Consider the following 13,459-nt stretch of genomic DNA (forward strand, 5'->3'; position numbering starts at 1 on the left):
ATCAGTCCCAAGTGAGAGGGCTTCTAAATTTCAAATGGAAAAAGTTACCAAAATGGTACAGTATGCAGTTCTGTAATGAACTGTTCTGCTTTCGAATAAAAACATTTCCTTTCTGTGTGATGGAAGAACAGACTATAAAATGCTCTTAAGATCCAAAACATTAAAAAAGCTTTCTCTTTCAGCACTGACTGATCTTACTTTCAAAAAAGACAAAAAAAAAAAAGAAAGAAAGAAAGAAAAGAAAAGAAAAGAAATGAAAGACAAGAAACCTCATTAATTTAAGTTTTAGAGAGGGCAAAATTAAGAACAAACTAGCCAGGACAACTCCTCCCCGCCTCAACCCTACACCCCCACCCACACCCGGCATCCACTGTCCCTAGAGCTATACACATTATATTAACGATTTGCCTGAAAAGTCTAAGCTACGAGAGAGAAGCAATAACAATTTTGAGTTTCAAACAAAACCTGAGGATCTCAATCCAAGAAGAACCCTAAGACCCTGGCTTCCAGCCCTGTCTGAAGGATTCTCAGAGAAGAAGAGGGTGCAGAAAGCTCAAATAATCCGGGGGTAGAAGAACCAAAGTTCCCTAAATAAAACTGCAGTCCCCTGGCCCTAGAGAAGGGGAGTCTTAAAAGATCTCCCAGAAAAAGATAGTCTGTTTTTATTTTTGTTGATGCGCTTGTGGGCCAATGAGAATTTCCGAGGAGGGGGCGGAGAAAAGGGGGGAAAAAGTGAAGCTCAGGCAACAGCCCCCGGCGGGGGAGAGAGAGGGGGCGCACCCCTGACCCACTTTTGCTGACGCCCACCCTCGGCCCCCGCCCCACCGCAGCAAGTCCGACCCCTGAGGGGGCGATCAAGCGGGGCGTGGGAGGCCCGCACCCTCCCCAACCCCCAGCCGCGACCCGGAGAAGGGGAGCGTGCAGGGCGGCTCGGCCCCCCCCCCAACCCCACTCCGGAGTGCCCGCGGCTGGAGAAACCTCCCGCAGGCCCCGCGGCCGGGGTCTGCAAAGCCCCCTCCACCGCCTGGGCCCCGGGCGCCGCGGCCCCCAGCGGAGGGGAAGGGGACCGAGGAGGGGAAGAAGCTGTAAACAGCCCCAGCGTCCGGGCCTCGCCTCGAAGAGCCCCGCTTCCCAGGCCCCGCCGCGGGCCGCCTGGGTCCCCAGCCCGTCCGAGGGCCGCCCCTCCCGGGGCCCCGGGGACCGGAGTGGAGTCAGGTCTCCTCCCCGGAGGGCTCCGGCAGCTCGCGGAGCGGTCCCAGCAGCGGAGAAGGGGGAAGTCAGGACTTACCTGTCATTACTTTCTACGCCATCTTGGATCCACTTGTCAACGTCCCCACAAAGCATTATGGGTAAGAAAGAGCCTTTAAAGTGACTCCCCCCCCTCGGCCCCCGACTCCCGCCTCCCGCCGCCGGCGCCGCCCCTCCGGCCGCACCTCCCGCCCGGAAAGTTGCCCCGGCTGGCTGGCCGGCCCGGGCGCCTGTCGCCCGGCCCCCTCCCCTCCTCCTCGCTGTTTGCATTTAAAATTCACCCCCATTTTTTAAAATGTGGCTTTGGGTTTTCCTCTTGGCTCCTGCCCCTGGGTTCCCTTCCCCCCAACCCTCGCCTCCACGCCTGTTCCCTTTGCCCCGCCGCCCTCCTGCCCTGGCAGACACCCCACGTCTGCATTTAATCAGCCCGAGGTTTCCCTGCTGCTGGCAGCAGAGAGCTGCTCATTGATTTATTTATGCGCATTTATGCGTCTGTTATTGCTCTAGATCCTCAGTGCCCGGCGGCGGGCTTCTGAGGCCGGCTCCCTGCCCCGGGGCAGCCGGGGGTCGCCTGCAGGGCCCGGGAGCCTGGCAGCACAGCAGACCCGTCGGCGCTCGGACTCCCGCATCCGCGGGCGGAGAGGTGCCTCTACCCTGGCAAAGCATTCCGGGGCCGTCGGGCTCCAGGACCTGGGCGGACACTGTCCCCGAGTTAACCGGCGTCAACGCGCGTTTTGGGGTTGGGGAAAGAAGTAACAAGCTAAATGCAACTTTTACCCATTTGATCGCCCTCCTGCTGGCTCCTCCCCTCCGCCGGTAACGGGATCCGCGACCCTCTAGGTGGAGACCCCTCCCCTAGGAATGTGGCTTTGGGCACTGCCGAGTCCACCGGTTCGCATTCCAGGCAGAATGTGGACTGTGACTTCCCGGGGCAGGTAATTCAGGGGCTCAGGCTGCTGCATCCGACCCGGGCTGGAAGGCGCGCCGGGGCCCTGGGAGAGTCCGAGAGAGGAGAGGGTGCGGGGCTGGGAGGAGGGTGCGCCCACCTGGGTCCACCTGCCGGATCCCGGCGGGGAGGCGAACCTTAGGGGCTGGGCAAGGGGAGGATTATCCGCGCCACTCCCGCCTGGGAGTTGTCGGGGGACGCCCGGAGTCGCCTGTCTGCAACTGGGTACCCTGTAAGTAGGGGGCGCAGAGACGCGGGGCTAGCAAGCCCGCAGTCCACGCACGCCGCCCGGCGCTCTGCTCCCTCCCGCGGGCCCTTTGCAAAGCGCAGAGCTCTCCCCGATTCCCGCCGCGGGCTTTTCGGATGCACCGCCCGCACCCTCAGCAGTGGTCCCATGATCCCTAGAGCCGCTTGGTCAGTCCCCCAGCTCCCTCCCTTCCCAGGGTCTCTGGTACTCCGCTTTGCAGACTGGGAGCCTACTCTGGTTGCTTCCTGCCCACCCCCCAAGCAAGCTTTTACAAGGTGTCCAAGGGAAAATCCTCTAAGACATCAATGCTTGCGAAACTCTGTTCGCTACTAAATGTTGTTTAAGGGTTCTGAAATTACAAGAATGCATGAGCATTAAAGCACCCCTCTTCGGGGGCCTAGGTCTATACTTAAGGTTCTGCTCCCCTCCAGACCCTATGACAACTTGTCCCTCTGCACTGCCTTTCTCTCCAGGAACCTGGGGTTGCTGACCAGAGCCCTGCCCCCAGGGAGCACAAAAAAAAAAAAAAAAAAAAATCCACCAGGCAATTGTCCCTGGGGACTGGAGGAGTAAAGTGAGGTGTAGACTCATTAAGGGATTGGCCTGGGGTTAGCTTTGAGGGAGGGAAAAAGGTAATGAGTCACTCCTAGCCAGCCCAGAACTAGGCGTGCTGGGGAGGGACCTCCTTTGAGTCACCCGCTTCTCTGCACTTGGAAAACCTGGAGCCTGGAGCCAGGTTCTTAGCTTCCAGCACATGCAGCCACGCAGGACCTGTGCACTGGAGGGAGAGGACTCAGAGGACCCTCTGCTGCTGCCCCCTGAAACATGGGCTGCTCCTCCCATCTAAAGAAGGTTCCAAAGTGTCCTTTTCACAGGGCATCCTAGGTGTTCATTGCCCCGTTCTCCTTGTGCACTGGCGACTCCCTTATATACTTACGTAATGGTTGCTCTGTCCTTACAGGGCATTTTAGGTGTGTGGTCTCAGTTGTCTGTAGTTACCCACTGAATGGGGGGCAGGCTCGAGCGGCCAAGAACTAGGCCTCCCCAAGGGTTCTTTAGTACATACGTTTTCTTGCCTCACAGAGGCCTTGACCCAGAGAAGTTCACACTGTGTAACTGCTGGCCCATTCATCTCCTCCAGGGTGCCTTCTGGTCCATCCTTGTCCAAGACACGACCCGTTGCCTGAACTAGGTGCCCTCCTCACTCTTCTCCCTGCTTCTGCTCTGCCCCCTGCAATCCATTCTCCCTCTGACCAACCCTGTGACATGTCTGAAATGTTAATGCTGGAGTCTTCCGCTTAACCCCATCAGAAGTGGCCCATTCACAACTGGAAGAAGATCAAAATCCCTCACTGTGGCCTACACACTCTTGTATGGGGGGTGGAGGAGGTCCGGCCTCCCTCCCTGCCTCGCCATGATCCAGCACGCTGGCCTTGTCTTCCCCTGCAGCACCCCAAACTTCCTTCCAGTGAGAACATGGTCGCCCTGCATCTCACAAGCATCATCTTTCCAGCTTCCCAGCTCAAGGTCACCTCCTCCAAGAGGACTTTCCTAATCCTCTTAACCAAAAGAGGTCACTCACTGTTCTCTTACCCTCATTAGAAATGATCATGTATGTCTGTTGTGGGCTCCAACCCCATTAGAGTATAAGCTCCCCAAGGACACAGGCCTCATCTGGCTTGTCCCCTCAGTGTCTAGACAAGGGCCCTGGCACATATATAAGATGTTGAATGAATGTCAACACGTTTTTTTAAAGATTTTTTTTTTTTCTTTAACCTCTGCCCCCATCATGGGGCTCAAACTCATGACCCCAAGATCCAGAGTCACACTCTACCAACTGAGCCAGCCAAGTCCCCCTGAATGAGCAGACATTTATCAGAGCAGGGCAGTGGTGGTGGAAGCGCTGGAGCATGGAATGAGGGGCTGAGGGCCCTGCCTTCCATCTTTTGAGGCCATTCTGATTACATACAGCTAGAGATGGGCCAATAGGAATGGAATGGGGAGGATACAGGCTCTTTGGCCAACATTAATGGCGCTCCATTGTGATTCTGATCTGATAAACACACTGCCCCACCTTAAGTCCCTAACCACTCCCCCACCCCTTCCTCTGCATCCCTCTTCCTGGCCAACCCTTCATTTCAACCCTGAGAGGATCCTTAGAGCTCTCTTCAGCTACACTCCCTTGACCCCCCCATCTCTCGGTCATAAGGCTTTAAATACCATTTTTACCCTGAAGTAGGACTTTAAACCTACTTCAGATCTCTGCCTCCCCACTTGGATCTCTCAGAAACATCTTACCCCACAAATACACTCCATCACGGTCTTCCCCAGCTCCATTCTTGGCAACTCCATCCTAGAAACTGCTCAGGCCACGGTCCCTCCAGTCTTTCAGACACCCCCATCAATCCATCTGCAAATCCTGCTTTGCCTTCAAAACGTATCCTGAATCCTGCCTTTTCTCATCATCACCATCGCTGCCACTCTGGTCCACGCCACAGTCATCTTCCTTTTCCCACCTTCCAGTGTATTCTCAGGGAAGCCGCCACACCTGGTCCGGATAAAATGCAAATCAAACCTTTTCTCTCCTGTGCACGTGACCCTCTGAGTTCCATGCCTCTCATTCAGAAGAAAAGCCAGAGTCCCACACGATCGGCCTCCTCTCCTTTCTTTGACCTAGTCCTATACCTTTCTCACCCTTGCTCTGCCTTTGCCTGGATGGCCTCCTTTTTGAGCGTTCCCTCCTTCACTGATACATCTACCTGGCTTATTCCCGCACCTCCTTCAAGGCTTTGCTCACCCCAGGGAGTCCTCTTCTCACTGTCCTACTTCAAATTTCAATATTCCTCAAACACACACTCTCTATTTCTTTCCCAGCTTTTCTTCCATGGCATTCATCACCACCTAATACGATAGGTAATTTGCTTAGTTATTCAGTTTCTTGTCTATTTCTCTCCGTGTGAGGAGTCAGCTTGCTGATCACTAAAGACGTAGGTTTCCTGCTGAGAACCACATTTCCCAGCGATGCCCTTGAAGCTGACTGTGGCCTTGTGACTCCATCTTGCAGGTGAACTCCGAGCAAAAGGATGACTGTGGAAACCGGCCAGATCAAAAATACCTGCATCATGGGGCACCTGGGTGGCTCAGTCAGTTAAGTGTCTGACACTTGGTTTCAGCTCCAGTCATGATCTCAGGATCTTGGGATCAAGCCCCGCATTGGGCTCTCTGCTCAGTGGGGAGCCTACTTCTCTCTCTCTCTCTCTCTCTCTCTACCTACCGCTCTGCCTACTTGTGCCTGCGTGCTGTCTTTTTCTCTCTGTCAAATAAATAAATAAAATATTTAGGGGCGCCTTGGTGTCTCAGTCATTCAGCATCCGCCTTCAGCTCAGGTCATGATCCCAGTATCTTGGGATAGAGCCCCATATCCGGCTTCTGAGAGCCTGCTCCTTCTCCAGTTCCCCCATGCTTGTGTTCCCTCTCTCACTCTCTCTGTCATAAATAAAATCTTTTAAAATAAATAAATACATACACACATACATAAACTATTTTTTAAAAATAAAATAAAAAGGGGCACCTGGGTGGCTCAGTCGTTAATCGTCTGCCTTCTGCTCAGGTCGTGATCCCAGGGTCCTGGGATGGAGCCCTGCATCACAGCAGGAATTTCTGCTCAGCAGGGAGTCTGCTTCTCCCTCTCCCTCTGCCTCTCCCCTGCTTGTTCTCTCTCTCTCTCCCTCTCTCTCAAATAAATAAAATGTTTGTAAAAAATTAAGTAAATAAAATAAAAAGATTCTCCCTCTGCCCCCACCGTGTCTTGCTCACTCACATTCTCATACTGTCTCTCTAAAAATAATAACAATAAATACATGCATCTGACACTAAGCCGAACAGACATTAGACCTTTATTCCATTAATCCTCTAGCATCCATAGCTGAGCCATACCATCTAGCATGTTAATGACTACACCGTGGTTACTCTAGCCCACTAGCATGCAAGTTCAATGAAGGAAAGCATTTTTATATGTTTCGTTCATTTGTATGTTTATCCCTCGTGCCCACAACAAGAATTAGCATACAGTAAGTACTTAATAAGTACTTGTTGAGTGAATGAATTCCTTTTTCCACAACCCATCATGAAAATTAGCAGATGATTGACAAAGAAAGGACAATAGGAAAGACATTTTAGCTTGTTTTGACTAAAGAAGCAGAAACTGGGGGTTGCGAGAGAACCATTGGGTACAAGGCGTGGATAAAACCACGAAGAGTTCCCTTTCATTTTGTTCCCTGTTTTCACCTTTTTCTTCTTCTTTTCTTCCTCCTACTTTTCCACCCTCATCCATCTCTACTCTATCCAAGTCCTCCTTCATTCTCCCCCTTCCTTTCTCTTTCATGAATGGTCTTCTATTTCTTCCCACAAATCTGGCAAGAATTTCCTGCCTATTCTGAAACCTTAAAAGTCGTAGAAGAGAGCATAGGCAGTAATGTCTTTGACATCAGCCATAGCAAAACTTTTCTAGATGTGAATTTTTTTTTTTTTAAAGATTTTATTTCTTTATTTGACAGAGAGAAATCACAAGTAAGCAGAGAGGCAGGCAGAGAGAGGAGGAAGCAGGCTCCCCGCAGAGCAGAGAGCCCGATGCGGGGCTCCATCCCAGGACCCTGGGATCATGACCTGAGCCGAAGGCAGAGGCTTTAACCCACTGAGCCACCCAGGCGCCCCTAGATGTGAATTCTGATGCAAGGGAAATAGAAGCAAAAATGAACTATCAGGACTATATCAAAATACAAAGCTTCTGCACAGTAATGGAAACAACAAAACTAAAAGACAACTTACTGAACAGGAGATAATACTTTAAATGACATAGCAGATGAAGGGATAGTATCTAACACTTAAAAAGAACTGATAAAACTCAATACCAAAAAAAACCCACAAATAATCCAATTTTAAAATGGCACAAGTGGGGTGCTTCAGTGGCTTGGTCGGTTAAGCATCGGACTCTTGATTTTGGTCATGGTCTCAGGATCGTGGGATCAAGCCCCACTTTGGGCTCCAAGCTTTGCAGGGAGTTTGCTGGAGGTTCTCTCTGCCTCCCTCTGCCCCTCCTCCCATTCTCTCCCTCTCTCTCTCTCTCTCAAATAAATAAATCTTAAAAAACAAATGGGCAGGGCGCCTGGGTGGCTCAGTGGGTTAAGCCGCTGCCTTCGGCTCAGGTCATGATCTCGGGGTCCTGGGATCGAGTCCTGCATCAGGCTCTCTGCTCAGCAGGGAGCCTGCTTCCCTCTCTCTCTCTCTGTCTGCCTCTCCATCTACTTGTGATTTCTCTCTGTCAAATAAATACATAAAATCTAAAAAAAAAAAAAAAAAAAAAATGGGCAGGGCACCTGGGTGGCTCAATGGGTTAAAGCCTCTGCCTTTGGCTCAGGTCATGATCTCGGGGTCCTGGGATGGAGTCCCGCATCAGGCTCTCTGCTCAGCAGGGGAGCCTGCTTCCCCCTCTCTCTGCCTGCCTCTCGGCCTATTTGTGATCTCTCTCTCTGTGTCTAATTAATTAATTTTTAAAAATGGGCAGAAGATAGGAACAGAAGTTTCTCCAAAGAAGACATACAGGTGGCCAAGAAACATGTGAAAAGATGGTCAGCATCATTCATCATCAGGATAATGCAAATCGAAACCACAATAAGATATTACTTCACACCTGGAAAGACTAAAAAAAAAAAAAAAAAACCCAAGAAATAAGTGTTGGGGAGGATGTGGGAAAAAAGGAATCCTTGTGCTCTCTTGGTGGGAATGCAAACTGGTACAGCCACTCTGGAGAACAGTATAGAGGTTCCCCCAAAAAATAGTACTACTGGGTATTTATCCAAAAATTATGAAAACGGGGATACCTGGGTGGCTCAGTTGGTTAAACGTCTGCCTTTGGCTCAGGTCGTGATCCTGGGGTCCTGGGATCGAGCCCCACATCAGACTCCCTGCTCAGCAGGGAGCCTGCTTCTCTCTCTGCCTGCCACCACTCCCCCTGCTTGTGTTCTCTCTCTCTCTCTCTCTGACAAGTAAATAAATAAAAGCTTTAAAGAAAATTATGAAAACGGATTCAAAGGGATATGTTTATTGCAGCATCATTTACAATAGCCAAATTATGAAGCAGCCCAAGCGTCCGTTGATAGATAAATGTAGAAAGAAGAGATGATATGTAGATGAAGTGGAATATTATTAGCCATTAAAAAAAATGAAGTCTTGCCGTTTACAACTACACGGGTAGAGCGAGAGAGTAGAGTGCTAAGCAAAATAAGTCAGACAAAGACAAATACCTTGTGCATTCAGTCATCTGTGGAATTTAGGAAACAAAACAAAGTAAAAATAGACCAACCAAGAAACAGACTCAACTATAGAGAACACACGGATGGTTACCAGAGGGGAAGTGGGTGGGGAATGTGGGAAATAGGTGATGTGGATTAAGAGTCCACTTCTGAGCCCTGACTGATGTACAGAATTGCCGAATCACTATATTGTACACCTGACACTTATTTAATATTGTATGTTTAACTATACTGAAGTGAAAATTTAAAACTTAATTCAAAAAAAATAATAATTTACTCCTTTTGATTTGACCAGTGAGCACTCAGTTAGGATTTCTGTCACTCAAAATAAACATGTGGGGGGGCACCTGCGTGGCTCAGTCTGTTAAGCATCCAACTCGATCGGGTCCTGATCTCAGGTTTGGAAGATCAAGCCCCAAGTCGGGCTCCACAGGCACCGCAGAGTCTGCTTAAGGTGCTCCCTCTCCCTCTGCCCCTCCCCCCCAAATAAAATGAATCTTTATAAATAAATATGGAGAGAGAGAAGTGGGAGGTAACATGGAGTAAAAAAATGAATACTAAATCCAGGCGCCTGGGTGGCTCATTCGATTGAGTAACTGACTTGATTTCAGCTCAAGCCATGACCTCGGAGTCCTGGGTTTGAGCCCTGTGTCAGGCTCTACCGTCAGCAGAGTCTGCAGAAGGCTTCTCTGTCCCTCTCCTCCCCGCCAGCCCCACTAATGCTCTCTCTCTAAAATAAATATATACATCTTTAAAAAAAAAAAAGTAAATTCTTGGAATCTTACCATCTGCTTCTGCCCTCCATTGAGGACAACCCAAACAAAATGGACAATATATACTTCAAAACATCTGCTTGAACACATCTGGAAGGTTGACAAAAGTAGAAAACACCAGGGTAGACAGAAAAAAGAAGTAATTCTGAAATTTAGAGTTGTTGTATGCTACAGCCCTTTCCTTTTGGCAACTCTTTGAGTCAAGGGTATCACCTCAAACCCCTTAGGATAGCTATTATCAAAAAATACACATACAGGGGCCCCTGGGTGGGCCAGTTGGTTAAGCGTCTGCGTCAGCTCAGGTCATGATCTCAGGATCCTGGGATGGAGCCCTGAGTCAGGCTCCTTGCTTGGCAGGGAGCCTGCTTCTCCCTCTCCTTCTCTGCCTGGTCTCCCCCACCTTGCTTGTGCTCTCTCTCTCTCTGCCAAATAAATAAAGAAAATCCTAAAAATATATATTAAAATATATATATATGCATATGTATATATATATATATCTCAAGTATAGAAGGGTTGCATGACTGCCTCAGTCAGTGAAGCATATGACTTTATTCTTAAGATTTCATTTATTTAGAGAGCAGGGGAGGGGCAGAGCATAGAACCCCATTTGGGCTCAATCTCACAACCCCAAGATCACTACCAGAGCTGAAACCAAAACATGGACACACAACTGATGAGCCACCCAGGTGCCCCGAGCATGTGACTCTTCATCTCTGGGTTGTGAGTTCAAGCCCCACATTGGGCAGAGAAATTACTTAAAAAAAAAAAAAAAATCACAAGTGTAGGAGAAAATGTAGAGAAATGAGGAACCATATGCTTTGCTTTGCCAATGGGAATGTAAAATGGTGCCGCCTCTATGGAAAACACCATAGCAGTTCCTCAAAAAACTAAACAATTACCATATGACCCAGTAATCCCACTACCAGGTATATACCCAAAGCAAAAAGCAAGAACAAAAACAGCTTTTTTGCTCTTACTATCATTTGCAAGTAGGCTCCACACCCAGCATGGAGTCCAGTGTTGGGTTTGAACTCACAACTCTGAGATCAAGACTGGGATGCTTAAATGACTGAACCACCCAAACGCCCCTCAAACAGGTATTTCTACACCCATGTTCACACAAGAATTATTCTCAAAAGCCAAAACAGTGAAGCATTCCAAGTGTCTGTCAACATATGAATGGATAGGGATGCCTGAGGGGCTCAGTGGGTTAAGCCTCTGCCTTCGGCTCAGGTCATGATCTCAGGGTCCTGGGATCTAGCCCCATATTGGGTTTTCTGATCAGTGGAGAGACTGCTCCCCGCCCCCGCCTGCCTCTCTGCCTACTTGTGATCTCTTTCTATCTGTCGAATAAATAAATGAAATCTTAAAAAAAAAAAAAAAAAGTCATCTCTACACCCAATGTGGGGCTCAAACTCACAACCCTGAGATTAAGTGTCACTTTCTCTACCAAATGACGGAGCCACCCAGGTGCCCTAAGACAGGAAATTGTATGTTAGGTATATTTTACCACAATTTTTTAAATAAAAACAAATTTAAGGGGCAACTGATGCTCAAATGGTTAAGCATCTGCCTTTGGCTCAGGTCATGATACCAGGGTCATGGGATCAAGTCCCACATCGGGCTCTCTGCTCAGTAGGGAGTTTTCTTCTCCCTCTCCCCCTGCCTCTCCCTCTAGCTTGTCCTCTCTCTCTCTTTCTCTCTCAAATAAATACATAAAAGCTTTTAAAATAAATAAATAAATAACAAATTTAAAAAGACAAACCATGCAAAAATGTGCCAGAAGAAAGCAGGCTTTATGGCAAAATGCATTACTAGAAATCTTCATGAGGAACAACTCATAATGATAACATGTTTAATTCACTAAGGAGATATAACAGTTGTAGATTTCTGTCAGCCTAATACACATATCATCAAAATATATAAAGCAAAAGCATAGACAGAATTGAGAAAAAATACTACAATTCTAGCAGAAGATATGTGTATGAGCAACTGTTAGAACATACAGATGAAAAGTATTAAGACATAGATTTGGACAACTGGATAAGCAAACTTCACCTAACAGATACATAGAGGATACTGCACTCACAACTGCAGATCACAAATTCTTTTTAAGTGAACATGGAATGTTTATGAAAATGCCAGGCAATATAGCAAGTCTCAACATATTTCAAATGCTCTAAATCATACAAAGTACATTCTCAGACAATGATGCAATTAAGCTACAAAATGAGAAGAAAAAAGGTAAGTTTAAAAAAAAAAGCTACAGAGTTGAAAACTATATGTTCCTAAATAACTTGTAGATTTTTTTTTTTTTTTTAAATCATAATGGGGGTGGGGGCCTGGGTGGCTCAGTGGGTTACGCCTCTGTCTTTGGCTCAGGTCAGGGGCTGCTCAGTGGGGAGCCTGCTTCCCGCCCTCTCTCTGCCTGCCTCTCTGCCTACTTGTGATTTCACTCTCTGTCAAATAAATAAATAAAATCTTTTTTTTAAAAAATCACAATGGGAATTAGAAAATATCTTAAACTGAAATGTTTTTGAACTACTACATCCTCAAATTAAGACGTAGTGAAAGCCATGCTAACGTGGAAAGTTATATTTTTTTAATGCATGTAATGGAAAATAAGACAAGAATAAGCAGTATTCGTCATGAGAAATTGGAAAAAGAACAGCTAATTAAGCACAATGAAAGTGCAAATAAATGGAAACATGGTCAAAAGTTAATTCTTTGGAAAGACTAATAAAATTAATAAACCCCTGGTGAGACTAATTTTAAAAAGCACAAATAATGTCAAGAAATGTAAAAGGGAACATTTCTACAGATTTTTCAATCATTAAAAGATAATGAGACAATACCAAAGCGGCTTTATGCCAATAAGTCTAAAAATTTGATTAAAATAGACAAATTACTTAAAGATACAGTTTAACAAACTGGCACAATAAGAATTCATAAAAGCTGGGGTGCCTGGGTGGCTTAGTAGGTTAAAGCCTCTGCCTTCAGCTCAGATCATGATCCCAGGGTCCTGGGATGGAGTCTGGCATTGGGCTCTCTGCTCAGCGTGGAGCCTACTCCCTCCTCTCTCTCTGCATACTTGTGATCTCTGTCTGTCAAATAAATAAATAAAAATCTTAAAAAAAAAAAAAAAGAAAGAAAAAAAGAAAGAAAGAAAGAAAAACAAACAAACTCCTGAACAATCAGCAAAGCAAATCCAGCAATACGTAAAGATAGTACCTCACAGTCAACATGGGTTTATTGTAGGAATGTTAGGTTGGCTTAACGTGTCAAAAATCGTTCAATGTAGGGGTGCCTGGGTGGCTCAGTGGGTTAAAGCCTCTGCCTTCGGCTCAGGTCATGATTCCAGGATCCTGGGATCGAGCCCCACATTGGGCTCTCTGCTCAGCTGGGAGCCTGCTTCCCCCCTCTCTCTGCCTCCCTCTCTGCCTACTTGTGATGTCTGTCTGTCAAATAAATAAATAAAATCTTTTTTAAAAATAAATAAATAAAATAAAAGGGAAGAATCCTATGATCACCTTAATAGAGGTCATGAATACATTCAACACCAATTATGACTTTTTAAAAATATATGTACTAGCAAAGTAGGAATAGAAAAGAGTTTTCTCAACTTGACCTAAGCTTATACAAAACCTCCAAGTGTAGGTGTACAAAACCTATAAACATTATACCAAGTAGTGAAATGTTATAAGAGTTCCCTTTGAATTGGGAACAAAGATGACTGCTTTGACCACTTCTATTTTTTTTTTTTTTTTTTTTTAAGCAAGCTCTACACCCGACGTGGAACTTGAACTCAAAACCCCAAGACCACGGGGTGTGTGTGCTCCATCAACTGAGCCAGCCAGGTGTCTCTGCTTTGACCACTCCTGTCCAGCATCATAATGAAGGACAAAGTCAGGGCAGTGAGTAGTAAAAGAAAAAA

The 13,459-nt window shown here is 47.2% G+C and overlaps 1 protein-coding gene across 4 annotated transcripts in view; it reads right to left on the reverse strand.

Annotated features, from left to right (window-relative positions):
• Positions 1-1,335, reverse strand: part of HELZ (helicase with zinc finger) — a 162,834-nt gene extending 161,499 nt beyond the window's left edge. For 2 of the 4 annotated variants that reach the window (XM_044247592.1, XM_044247589.1), the window contains exon 1: positions 1,289-1,335. The gene's annotated coding sequence lies outside the window, so the exon portion shown is untranslated. The remainder of the gene's footprint in view (positions 1-1,288) is intronic. The other 2 variants (XM_044247591.1, XM_044247590.1) reach the window with 2 other exon arrangements.
• Positions 1,336-13,459: the final 12,124 nt, after the last annotated feature.

Source organism: Neovison vison, chromosome 5, assembly GCF_020171115.1.
Source record: "Neovison vison isolate M4711 chromosome 5, ASM_NN_V1, whole genome shotgun sequence".
Taxonomy (NCBI): domain Eukaryota; kingdom Metazoa; phylum Chordata; class Mammalia; order Carnivora; family Mustelidae; genus Neogale; species Neogale vison.